This window comes from Gossypium arboreum, chromosome 2 (assembly GCF_025698485.1).
Source record: "Gossypium arboreum isolate Shixiya-1 chromosome 2, ASM2569848v2, whole genome shotgun sequence".
Lineage (NCBI taxonomy): Eukaryota > Viridiplantae > Streptophyta > Magnoliopsida > Malvales > Malvaceae > Gossypium > Gossypium arboreum.
Window position 1 is genome coordinate 12,915,805 of NC_069071.1, and position 12,214 is coordinate 12,928,018.

Below are 12,214 nucleotides of genomic sequence, written 5' to 3' on the forward strand. Positions count from 1 at the left end.
CATTTTTTAAAGAATATTTTAATGTTCAAATATTTCTACAAAATTAAACCAATGATTATTATTATTGTTTTTTTAAAATAAAAAAAAAATAAAATGCAGTTTCTCAATAGTTAGAAAATTAACTAAGCCTCGCAAAAAATCCATGACAAACTGCAATTGTCGGGAGTTGAACCCGAGTCTATTGCTTGGAAGACAATTATCCGAACCGTTGGACTACAAAAGCTGAACGAAATCTTTTTAATATTTTAAATATTAAAGTTTAATTTTGCAACTCTTCCTCCATTCTCTTCACACCTCACCTTAAATTTCTTTCTATTTCTTTTTTCCTGTTCTTGTCATTACAACACTCACATAGCAAAAAGAAGAAAGGATTTTGTGATTCCATCAAACTCAAATTTCATCCTATTCTGAGCTATTTTCAACTATTGAAATATATTATTTTCATTTACCAACTCAACAGCCAAAGCCCTTTCCTGAATCAAAAAGACCCCATCATCCATAATCAATCCTAGTCTAACTTTGTGATATGCTCATACCTCTTTAACATTGTCACTGTTATGCTTTCTAAATGTACAACTAAAGAGTTTTCCTTTGTCACTTCACATGCCATCACTTATTGAAAAAGATTGGTTTGGTCTCTTTCTATGGAATGGAGCAGTCTTGGGTTGAATTGTTTTGGTTTGATCCCTCTTAAGCAGGTGAGAGGAAATGCACAATTGCCATACCAGAACCTCTGAATGAGAAACATTTAGACTGATATTTGGTATATGGGTAGAAGTGACGGCTGATGTTGATATGGGACAATCAAAGGTGAATATGGGATTTTCAAAAACTACTAAACAAACTGATTTATTTTTGCTAGGATTAGGGCTATTATGGATCTTCATGATTGCCTAATTAATTCCCTGATACCATACAAGAGACATGAAATGCAGTTTCTCATTCTTAGTAGTTGAAAAACAAAGTTAAACCATTGGTTGGAAGGCAATTATCCTAACCGTTGGACTACAAACGCTTTTGGACATTAAGTGGTAAGGTCTATTTTAATTAAGCACAAACAAGGAAATATTACCTCTTTTTATCCTTGTCATCCAACACTATGTATCACAATTTAGTTGGTTTGAACCAAATTTATGTTGCTCTTATCCTATTGCCTTGACGCTTCATCTTTCCAACTAGTTATTTACCTGATAATAAAATAAAGGTGCTTCAGGACTGCCCCTATACTGTACATTCAGATTCAAGACTGGAATTTGAAAGATAAAAGGACAATTCTTGCTTCTGTCAAGTTGATTTAAAAGACCCTTTCTATTTATCTTACTAAAAATCTCAATTTCTTCATCAATAAGCATGTAGCACCCCAAACCCGACCCAGACGTTAAGGCCGAATCCGACGTGCCACTTTGAAGTAAAAAACCCGTGTTCCCTTTTTAGTTTTTTAAAAAGCCGACTTTTGTCAAACTAACCAAGTGAATGGAAGCTGGGCACCAGGTAGGTATCCATAACAGAGGAGGTGAGCCATGAAGGCTGCTTAAGTACCAAGCTCTCCGATTGGATCCAATCCTAGACATGTCCACATCCATTGCCACACTTGGTTATAACAAGTTGAAATTTCTTTGAGTGGTTATCTTTGGTAAATTGAATATTCGTGACATTGTGCTATTTTAAAAAAAAACAAGTATCATTTTGAAATCGTGCCCTAAGTCTAGCCTATTTGAATTATTATCCATCAACTTAAAGTTGTTTAAAATAATATAATCCCAGTAAATCAAAGAAGAAAATAAAGTTAAAATGGCCTTATTACAACCCAAAAATTAAATAGTAATTAAAAATAAGTTAAGAAAACCAGTCTCTTTTTCAAACCCAAAAGTATTCACCATGGCCACTCTGAATCCCCTCCGGCTCCAAGTCACCCACATCAAGGCTCACCTGTAAGGTTAAAGAAGGGGTGAGTTTGGGGAAACTCAGTGTGTAAGGAAAACCCATTCAAAGCCCAAGTTAGCTCAAGCCTATTGGGCCTAAGCCCATTCAGGTAACAGTGGTACTAGACCAGAGCCCTTTTCAGATTACAATAAACTGGGCCTTAGCCCCTTATTTAGATAACAGTATGGCCCATAGGCCCATTTCAAAATACATGCAACATTAATAAGATATGGAAGCCCATTTGGGGAGACTACTCAACCCACCAACCACTACACTCCACCCGTACCAGCCCTACACTCCATGTGGGAATAGCTCAACCCACCCAAATTAACACTCCACATTTGCGGCCTTGCTTTGCTCGATTAACATAAATTGAGGCAAAGCCTCCAAGATCGTGGACAAGCCACTTTCAGTGCTTCCTTCACAATATCGTAATCCCATGCATCGATAATAACAACATGACATGCGAGAAATAACAATAGTCAAACATGCATTTAGATCAATTTAACCTAGGGTATTTCGGTAATTTATCTACTAGGGGTAAAGCGTAAATTTTCCACTTTTAAAGGTATTTCATAATTTATCTATTTTAGGGTTTTTCATGCATATTCTTACTTTTCACGTACTAACGAAATCACGCACCGAGGGTTCTTACCGAATTGGGCCCATTGGCCCATCATTCCAATTTTGGCCCATTAAGCCAAAAAAATATCGAGGGCACAAAAATCATGCACTTTGTAGTCCAAATTTTGCAGCTTACCAAAAACATTAATCGATTTACCTCACGAGGATTCGCACACTCGCAAATCTACAAAATACCGGTTTTTGGCATTTCGACTTTTCGACTTTTGCCGATCCAGACTAAAAAAGAGGGTGTTAGTTGCACACCTGTTTGTGACGATATGCTGACGAGATCCACACATGAACCGCCTACAATTGGATTACTAACACGTTACTCTAACTATTCAAATACAAACTACATATTAACCCCTTATAATATTCGGCCAACCACACCTACAGATCATAGTAAGCTTATAAGAAATCAATAAGCAACTCATTAACAAATTTTTGTCAATGTTTACCACATAATCATAATTTCACTGCAAGCTGTCTTCCTGAGAAACAATCACTAAATCATTTATAACTGGAGCTACGAAACTCCAAATCAAGTGCCATTAATTTTCCCTGAAAATAGACTCATATATCTTATATCCATAAAATTTTCAGAATTTTTGGTTTGGCCAATCAATACCAGATTTTTCTCAAAGTTTCGTATGTTTCACTGTTTGACTAATTTGACCACTCTTCATTACGAATCAAATTTCTCATTGTACATAATTCAAAATATGTTCTTGTTTATTTCATTTGAAACTACACTCAACAAGCTTTAATTACATAATTTATTCAACTTCTAATTCATCTCCCACAATTTATGGTGATTTTCCAAATTCACGTTACTGCTACTGTCCCAAGCAGATTTATTACCAAATCACTCTTTCACACCTAACTTGCATGCTTGTTATTTAAACATGTATATCACCAATCAATCATCACATATCTATAATTTTACTTAAGTATAATCTCCATTTCATCATTTTAAAGCACAACATGTTAGCCGATTTTTCCCCTTAGCATCTAAGGCACATGCATGCTCATTTGTTTGGCTCAACTTCACCTATCTTCCATTTTTCATCAAAAGAACATGAAACAACAACCATTTCCTTCATTTTAATTCATGACTAAATGCTCACAACACAACTAAAAACCAAAATATGCTTCAAGAGTTAAGGTAGAATCAAGAAGAACTCATGAACATCAAGATAGAAGCAAACTACCATGAACTTACCTTCAATTTTCTTCCCCAAGTGACCGAACATTCAAGAGCTTTCTCCTCTCCTTTCACTTCTCTAACTTTCATCTATGATGAACAAAGATGGACAAAACTTTGTTCTTTTCACCCCTTTTTCTTTTAATAAAATTTCATATTTCATCCATTTAATTCTTTAATACAAAAGGCATGAAATGCCCATCATGGAACATTTACCTAAACCATTATCATGGAACATTTACCTAACCCATTATCGTGGAATATTTACCTAATCCATTATCATGGAACATTTACCTAACCCATTATTAATTTGTACCATGAATTATGGATATCAAGTGCTCATATTGTCTACAACAACATGATGGCTGGCCACTTCATGTAAAATGGGAGGTTTGTCATGCAAATCCTCTTATGTTGCACTCCTATTTATTTGGCCACTTCAATTTAGCCTATAGCATTTTTAAACATTTTCACATAGGTTCTATTTCATAATTTCACCCCCTTTTTCTTATGGAACAAAAATTAACTAAAATTGCCGGGTTCTATCTTAAGCTTGGGCCTTCTAGAGGCCCACTAACATAATTAAACCTATGCCAACATTCACAGAATTCTCGAAAATTGGGGCGTTACAACTCTACCCTCCTTAAAGAAATTTCGTCCTCGAAATTTACCTGATCCAAATAGTTGAGGGTATTGTTGATGCATAGTCTTTTCTGATTCCCAAGTAGCTTCTTCCCTACTATGATTACGCCAAATTACTTTCACTAACGGGACAGATTTCCTTCTGAGAACCTTAACATCTCGAGCCAATATTTGCACAGGCTCCTCCTCAAAGGTCAAATCGATCGAACTTCAATTTCGCAGAATCGGCGGGACATGAGCAGGGCCAGAACGATAATGCCTTAACATGGAGACGTGAAAAACATCGTGAATCTGTCTAACTCGAGGCAATTCCAAGCGATAAGCCATTGGGCCTACTCACTTCAAAACCCGATAAGGCCCAATGAATGCGGACTCAACTTGCCCTTCTTATCAACCTTAATATCTTCTTCCAAGGAGAAACCTTTAAGAAGACCATATCACCCATCGAGTACTCAATCTCCTTACACTTCAAATCAGATACGACTTTTGCCTATCAGATGCTTCTTTTAACCGGTCCCTAATTATTCTGACCTTATCCTCAGTATCAGCTACCAACTTTGGTCCATGAACTTGTCGCTCTCCTAGTTCGGTCCAACAACTAGGTGTACGACACCTTCGTCCATCTGATGCTTTCATACGGTGCCATTCGAATACTCGCCTGGTAACTGTTATTGTATGCAAATTCTGCCAACGGCAAGTAATCCTCCCAACTACCTCGAAAGTCAATCACGCATCCCCTCAACATGTCCTCCAAAATCTGAATAACCCTCTCAGACTGACCATCAGTTTGGGGATGGAAAGCCGTACTAAAGTTCAATTGCGTCCCCAATGCCTCATGCAACTTTCGCCGATATCGAGATGTGAATCTGAGATCCCGGTCAGAGACAATCGAAATTGGGACTCCATGAAGTCGTACAATCTCTACCACATACAACTTGGCTAACTTTTGAAGCGAAAAGTCAGTAGGTACAGGTATGAAATGGGCCGATTTGGTCAACCTATCCACAATCACCCACACCGAGTCTTTCTTTGATGGTGTCAAGGGCAGCCCACTCACAAAGTCCATGGTTACCCTCTCCCACTTCCAAAGTGGTATCTTTAGTGACTGTAACAGTCCAGAGGGTAATTGATGCTCAGCTTTCACTTGCTGGCATGTCAGACATTTCCCTACAATATCTGTTACTTCTCGTTTAAGTCTAGGCCACCAGTACAATTCTTGTAAGTCATGATACAACTTGTTCCCTCCAAGGTGCATGGCACAAAGTCCTCCATGAGCTTCCTTCAATATTGTCTGCCTCAAGTCAGAATCCTTCGGAACACAAATTCTTCCTCGGAAACACAGAACTCCTTCGCCATTTAACCCAAACTCAGAAGTTTCCCCTTCCTTAACTTGTTGGAAATGAGCGACCAAAGGCTCATCGTTCAACTACTTTTCCTTAATCTGATCCCCCCAGGTTGGCCTCACTTGCAACTCAGCCAACAGACCTCCATCATCATATAGACTCAGACGAGCAAATATTGCTCTCAGATCAGATACAGTTCTACGACTTAGAGCATCAGCTACCACATTAGCCTTGCCTGGGTGATACTCGATCGAACAGTCATAATCCTTAAGCAACTCAGTCCATCTCTTTTTCCTAAGGTTCAGCTCCTTCTAAGTCAACAAATACTTAAGACTCTTATGGTCAGTGTATATAATACACCTTTCTTCGTACAAGTAATGTCTCCAAATCTTAAGTGCGAATATCACTGCTGCCAACTCCAAATCATGAGTCGGATAGTTCCCCTCATGAGGCTTAAGCTATCGTGATGCATATGCAACCACCTTACCCTCTTGCATTAACACGCAGCCCAAACCCACGTGTGATGCGTCACTTGTACACGATAAAATCCTTCCTGACTCGGTGAATTAACACGTGCTTCAATCGAACTTTCTTCAACTTCTCAAAGCTTCCTCGCTTCTCATTTCCATACAAGCGGTACTCCTTTCCTTATGAGTTTTGTCAGAGGTGCTGCATCACAGAAAAACCTTCCACAAACCTTCTGTAGTATCCTGCCAACCCTAGGAAACTTTGAATTTCCAACACCGTCCTAGGTGGCTTCCACTCCAAAATTGCTTCAATCTTTCGAGGGTCCACCTTAATCCCTTCGGCAGAGACCACATGTCCTAAGAAGGTTACCTCCCTCAACCAAAATTCACACTTGCTGAACTTCGCGAAGAGTTCCTTCCCCCTTAACACTCGCAGCACTATATGGAGATGCTCATCATGTTTCGCTTCAGTTTCAGAATATACCAGGATATCATCAATGAAGACGACTACGAATCGATCCAAGAATGGTTGGAACAACCGATTCATCAGATCCATAAATGCTGCAGGAGTGTTCGTCAGTCCAAATGACATAACCAAAAACTCGTAATGACCATACCGAGTCCTGAATGCCGTCTTATGGATATCTGCCTCCTTGACCCTTAACTGATGATATCCAGATCAGAGGTCGATCTTAGAAAATACAGAAGCTCCTCTAAGCTAGTCGAACAGATCATCAATCCTTAGCAGTGGATACTTATTCTTAATCGTCAGTTTGTTCAACTGGAGATAATCAATGCACATCTGCATCGTACCATCATTCTTTTTATGAATAGCACCGATGCTCCCCATGGAGACACGCTTGGCTTAATGAAGCCCCTATCCAACAACTCTTGAATTTGAGCCTCTAACTCCACTAACTCCTTCGGTGCCATCCTATACGGTGCGATGGACACAGGCGCCGTTCCAGGCAACAAATCTATTCCAAACTCAACTTCTCTGTTTGGAGGCAATGCTCCTCCGGAAAAACATCTTGGAACTCCTTTACGGTCCTAACCTTATCCACTGTCAGTCCCTCCTCTTCTGACTGACTTACAAATGCCAAATAGACCTCACAACCTTTCCGAATCCACTTTTCGGCCCTTAATGTCGAAACCACATTGGATAAATAATCCCTTCGCTCACCTATCACCATAACCTCCTCATCCTTTGTAGTCCTTAACACCATTCGTTTAGCAGCACAATCCAGGGTCGCCTTATGCTTAACAAGCCAGTCCATTCCCAAAATGAGATCAAACTCTCCGAACGGTAACTCCATCAGATCTCCAGGGAAAATCCTACCTTGAGTTTTTATGGGTACATCCCTATACAATTTGTCTACCCTAACCGAGTGACCCAAAGGACTTAGTACAGATACCCCACTCACAATCTCCTCAGAGCAGTCCAAGTTGTTCATAATCTATTCTGTGGCCTCCAACCAATATTCCGCCACATTCGGGGCTATACCAGACACGCCCCTAAAGATCTCCGCTCCATTAGCCCGAAGTTGTTTAGAAATAGATCCCCGAACTCTATTGCCTGTACTTGCCCCGACAACCCTTTCCAGAACACGAAGTATTGCCTGTGACAAGGCATCATCCTTGGCACTGCGGTCATGAGACTCTACTTCTATTGCTGGTGGTACCGGTGCATCCACCGCCGGCATAAGTCTCGAAGACGAAGATCTCGCTTGAGCACTTCCTCGGCTCCGTCCACGGCCTCTTCCATGAACAGCTCTTGTACTCATATCGTATTATCTTGATTATGAATTTTTATGCATTAATTCAATATTCCAGTGTTTATTACAGATGTTTTATGAATCAGACAGTAGTTCAGAGTTTGTTTTCGCAGAATCGAAGTCTAGCTACTGATTTGATCTCTTATCGATTTTCCTATGGTTTCAGATCATCCTATCTAGAGTATCCTAATAGGGTTTCATGCAGACAGATAATTCAGGAAAATATTCAGAAAGGTTTAGAGTAATACTTACAGGCTTGAGCCGGAGATTCGGAATGCTACTTTCTAAAGATCTAAATTTTGAAAATCGAGTTTTTCGCATTCTTTATAAAATTTTCATTTTCGAAAATCTTTGTTTTTGTAAACCCATTCCACAGCTGAGTTATTGCAACCTAGGCTCTGATACCAGTAAATGTAGCACCCCAAACCCGGCCCAGATGTTAAGGCCGAATCCGACGTGCCACTTTGAAGTCAAAAACCCATGTTCTCTTTTTAGTTTTTTAAAAAGCCGACTTTTGTCAAACTAACCAAGTGAATGGAAGTCGGGCACCGGTAGGTATCCATAACAGAGGAGGTGAGCCATGAAGGTCGCTTAAGTACCAAGCTCTCGATTGGATCCAATCCTGACATGTCTACATCCATTGCCACACTTGGTTATAACAAGTTGAAATTTCTTTGAGTGGTTATCTTTGGTAAATTGAATATTCGTGACATCATATTATTTTAAAAAAATAAGTATCTTTTTGAAATCGTGCCCTAAGTCTAGCCCATTTGAATTATTATCCATCAATTTAAAGTTGTTTAAAATAATATAATCCCGAAAATCAAAGAAGAAAATAAAGTTAAAATGGCCTTATTACAACCCAAAATTAAATAGTAATTAAAAATAACTTAAGAAAACCAGTCTCTTTTTCAAACCCAAAAGTGTTCACCATGGCCACTCTAAATCCCTCCACTCCAAGTCACCCACATCAAGGCTCACTGCAAGGTTAAAGAAGGGTGAGTTTGGGAAACTCAGTGTAAGGAAAACCCATTCAAAGCCCAAGTTAGCTCAAGCCTATTGGGCCTAAGCCCATTCAGTAACAATGAGTGAATTGGACGAGCCCTTTTGATTACAATAAATTGGGCCTTAGCCCTTATTCAGATAACAAGATGGCCCATAGGCCCATTTCAAAATACATGCACCATCAATAACATATGCAAGCCCATTTGGGAGACTACTCAACCCACCAACCACTACACTCCACCGTACCACCCTACACTCCATGTGGGAATAGCTCAACCCACCCAAACCCAACACTCCACAGTTGTAGCCTTGCTTCTCAGTTAATAGTAAATTGAGGCAAAGCCTCCAGTACGTGGACAAGCCACTTTCAGTACTTCCTCTATCAATGTCTCAATCCCATGTATCAGATAATAACATGGCATGCAAGAAATAACAATAGTCAAACATGCATTTAGGTCAATTTAACCCTAGGGGTATTTGGTAATTTATCTACTAGGGTAAAGCGTAAATTTTCCACTTTTAAAGGTATTTCAGAGTTTATCTATTTTAGGGTTTTTCATGCATATTCCTACTTTTCACGTACTAACAGAATCACGTACCGAGGGTTCTTACCGAATTGGGCCCGTTGGCCCATCATTCCAATTTTGGCCTATTAAGCCAAAAAAATTCAAGGGCACAGAAATCATGCACTTTGTAGTCCAAATTTTGCAGCTTACCAAAAACATTAATCGATTTACCTCACGAGCATTTGCACATTCGCAAATCTACAAAATACCAGTTTTCGGCATTTCGGCTTTTCGACTTTTGCCGATCCAGACTAAGAAAGAGGGTGTTAGTTGCACACCTGTTTGCGACGATATGCTGACGAGATCCACACACGAACCGCCTACAATTGGATTACTAACACGTTAATCTAACTATTCAAATACAAACTATGTATTAACCCCTTATAATATTCGGCCAACCACACCTACAGATCATAGTAAGCTTATAAGAAATCAATAAGCAACTTATTAACAAATTTTTGTCAATGTTTACCACATAATCATAATTTCACTGCAAGCTGTCTTCCTGAGCAACACTCACTAAATCATTTATAACTGGAGCTACAAAACTCCAAATCAAGTGCCATTAATTTTCCCTGAAAATAGACTCATATATCTTATATCCATAAAATTTTCAGAATTTTTGGTTTGGCCAATCAATACCAGATTTTTCTCAAAGTTTCGCATGTTTCACTTTGTTTGACTAATCGACCACTCTTCATTACGAATCAAATTTCTCATTGTACAGAATTCAAAATATGTTCTTGTTTATTTCATTTGAAACTACACTCAACAAGCTTTAATTACAATTTATTCAGCTTCTAATTCATCTCCCACAATTTATGGTGATTTTCCAAAGTCACATTACTGCTGCTGTCCCAAGCAGATTTATTACCAAATCACTCTTTCACACCTAACTTGCATGCTTGTTATTTAAACATGTATATCACCAATCAATCATCACATATTTATAATTTTACTTACGTATTTAAACTTGCACAACATGTTAGCCGATTTTTCCCCTTAGCATCTAAGGCATATGCATGCTCATTTGTTTTGCTTAACTTCACCTATCTTCCATTTTTCATCAAAAGAACATGAAACAACAACCATTTCCTTCATTTTAATTCATGACTAAATGCTCACAACCCAACTAAAAACCAAAATATGCTTCAAGAGTTAAGGTAGAATCAAGAAGAACTCATGAACATCAAGATAGAAGCAAACTACCATGAACTTACCTTCAATTTTCTTCCCCAAGTGACTGAACATTCAAGAGCTTTCTCCTCTCCTTTCTCTTCTCTAACTTTCAGCTATGATGAACAAAGATGGACAAAACTTTGTTCTTTTCACCCCTTTTTCTTTTAATAAAATTTCATATTTCATCCATTTAATTCTTTAATACAAAAGACATGAAATGCCCATCATGGAACATTTACCTAAACCATTATAATGGAACATTTACCTAACCCGTTATCATGGAATATTTACCTAATCCATTATCATGGAACATTTACCTAACCCATTCTCAATTTGTACCATGAATTATGGATATCAAGTGCTCATATTGTCTACAACAACATGATGGCTGGCCACTTCATGTAAAATGGGAGGTTTGTCATGTAAATCCTCCTATTTTGCACTCCTATTTATTTGGCCACTTCAATTTAGCCTATAGCATTTTCAAACATTTTCACATAGGTCCTATTTCATAATTTGACCCCCTTTTTCTTATGGAACAAAAATTAACTAAAATTGTCGGGTTCTATCTTAAGCTTGGGCCTTCTAGAGGCCCACTAACATAATTAAACCTATGCCAACATTCACAGAATTCTCAAAAATTGGGGCGTTACAAAGCAAGAATGCTCCAATTGAATGATGTTCTTAGGAAGCAGAATTTCCTTCATTTTTGAAACCATTTTACATAGAAATTTGCAGAACTAACAGGTCATTAAAATAATTGAAATCAGTAGCTAAAGGTGAAGAAATGTTTACCAAAGTTAAGCTTTTCAGACTCATTAAATTTATCATCTTGTGCCATTAGTAGTTTCATCTGGACTTGTTGAGTCAACACATCCATGGCTTGATTAACCAAACTATCAATGTAGGATAGACTTTAGTTCAACAAAACCTCACCTTACAACGTGGATCTAATACCATTGAGACCAACAGCAGCAAATTAGTTCCTCAATATTTATCAAATCTTTCCTTTATTTTGAAGGCCATGGACTGAAGATGCAACTCTAAACTCTTGGTCCATTCTTCCTGTGACAGCCCAAAATTGACCCTAGTCGGAATGTGGTTTCGGGACCACAAAACCGAGGCATAAAAATAATTTAAAATTTATTTTGATGCCTACAATATGTGTGTGCTCATGTGTGACATTTTTTGATGATTGATTTAGTGTTATAAAGGTGAATTTCACTAGAAGGGACTTAGTAGTGAATTTTGAAAGTACGATAGGGAAATGTGTGATGACTAATTAAAGCATGCATGCAAAACAATGGACTTGCATGTCAAATTCCCCTTTTATAGGTGGTGGCGGCCATAGCAAGGAATTATGGGCAAAGAAAACATGTTATGACATGTTTTGTTAATGCATGATGTATTAAGTGATAAAATAATTAGATGTGGGAAGAGAAACAAAAACAAATGTGTGTAGCATTCTTTCCCCCATTGCCGTGTA

General features: G+C 38.3%; 1 long non-coding RNA gene across 1 annotated transcript; it reads right to left on the minus strand.

Annotated features, from left to right (window-relative positions):
• Positions 1–1,797: 1,797 nt before the first annotated feature.
• LOC128284123 (uncharacterized) lies at positions 1,798–9,924 on the minus strand. The gene is made up of 2 exons (XR_008274444.1): positions 9,828–9,924; positions 1,798–1,929 (listed from the first exon to the last, which is right to left on the minus strand). It is a non-coding gene; the product is annotated as an uncharacterized LOC128284123 (long non-coding RNA).
• Between the last annotated feature and the right edge of the window lie 2,290 nt (positions 9,925–12,214).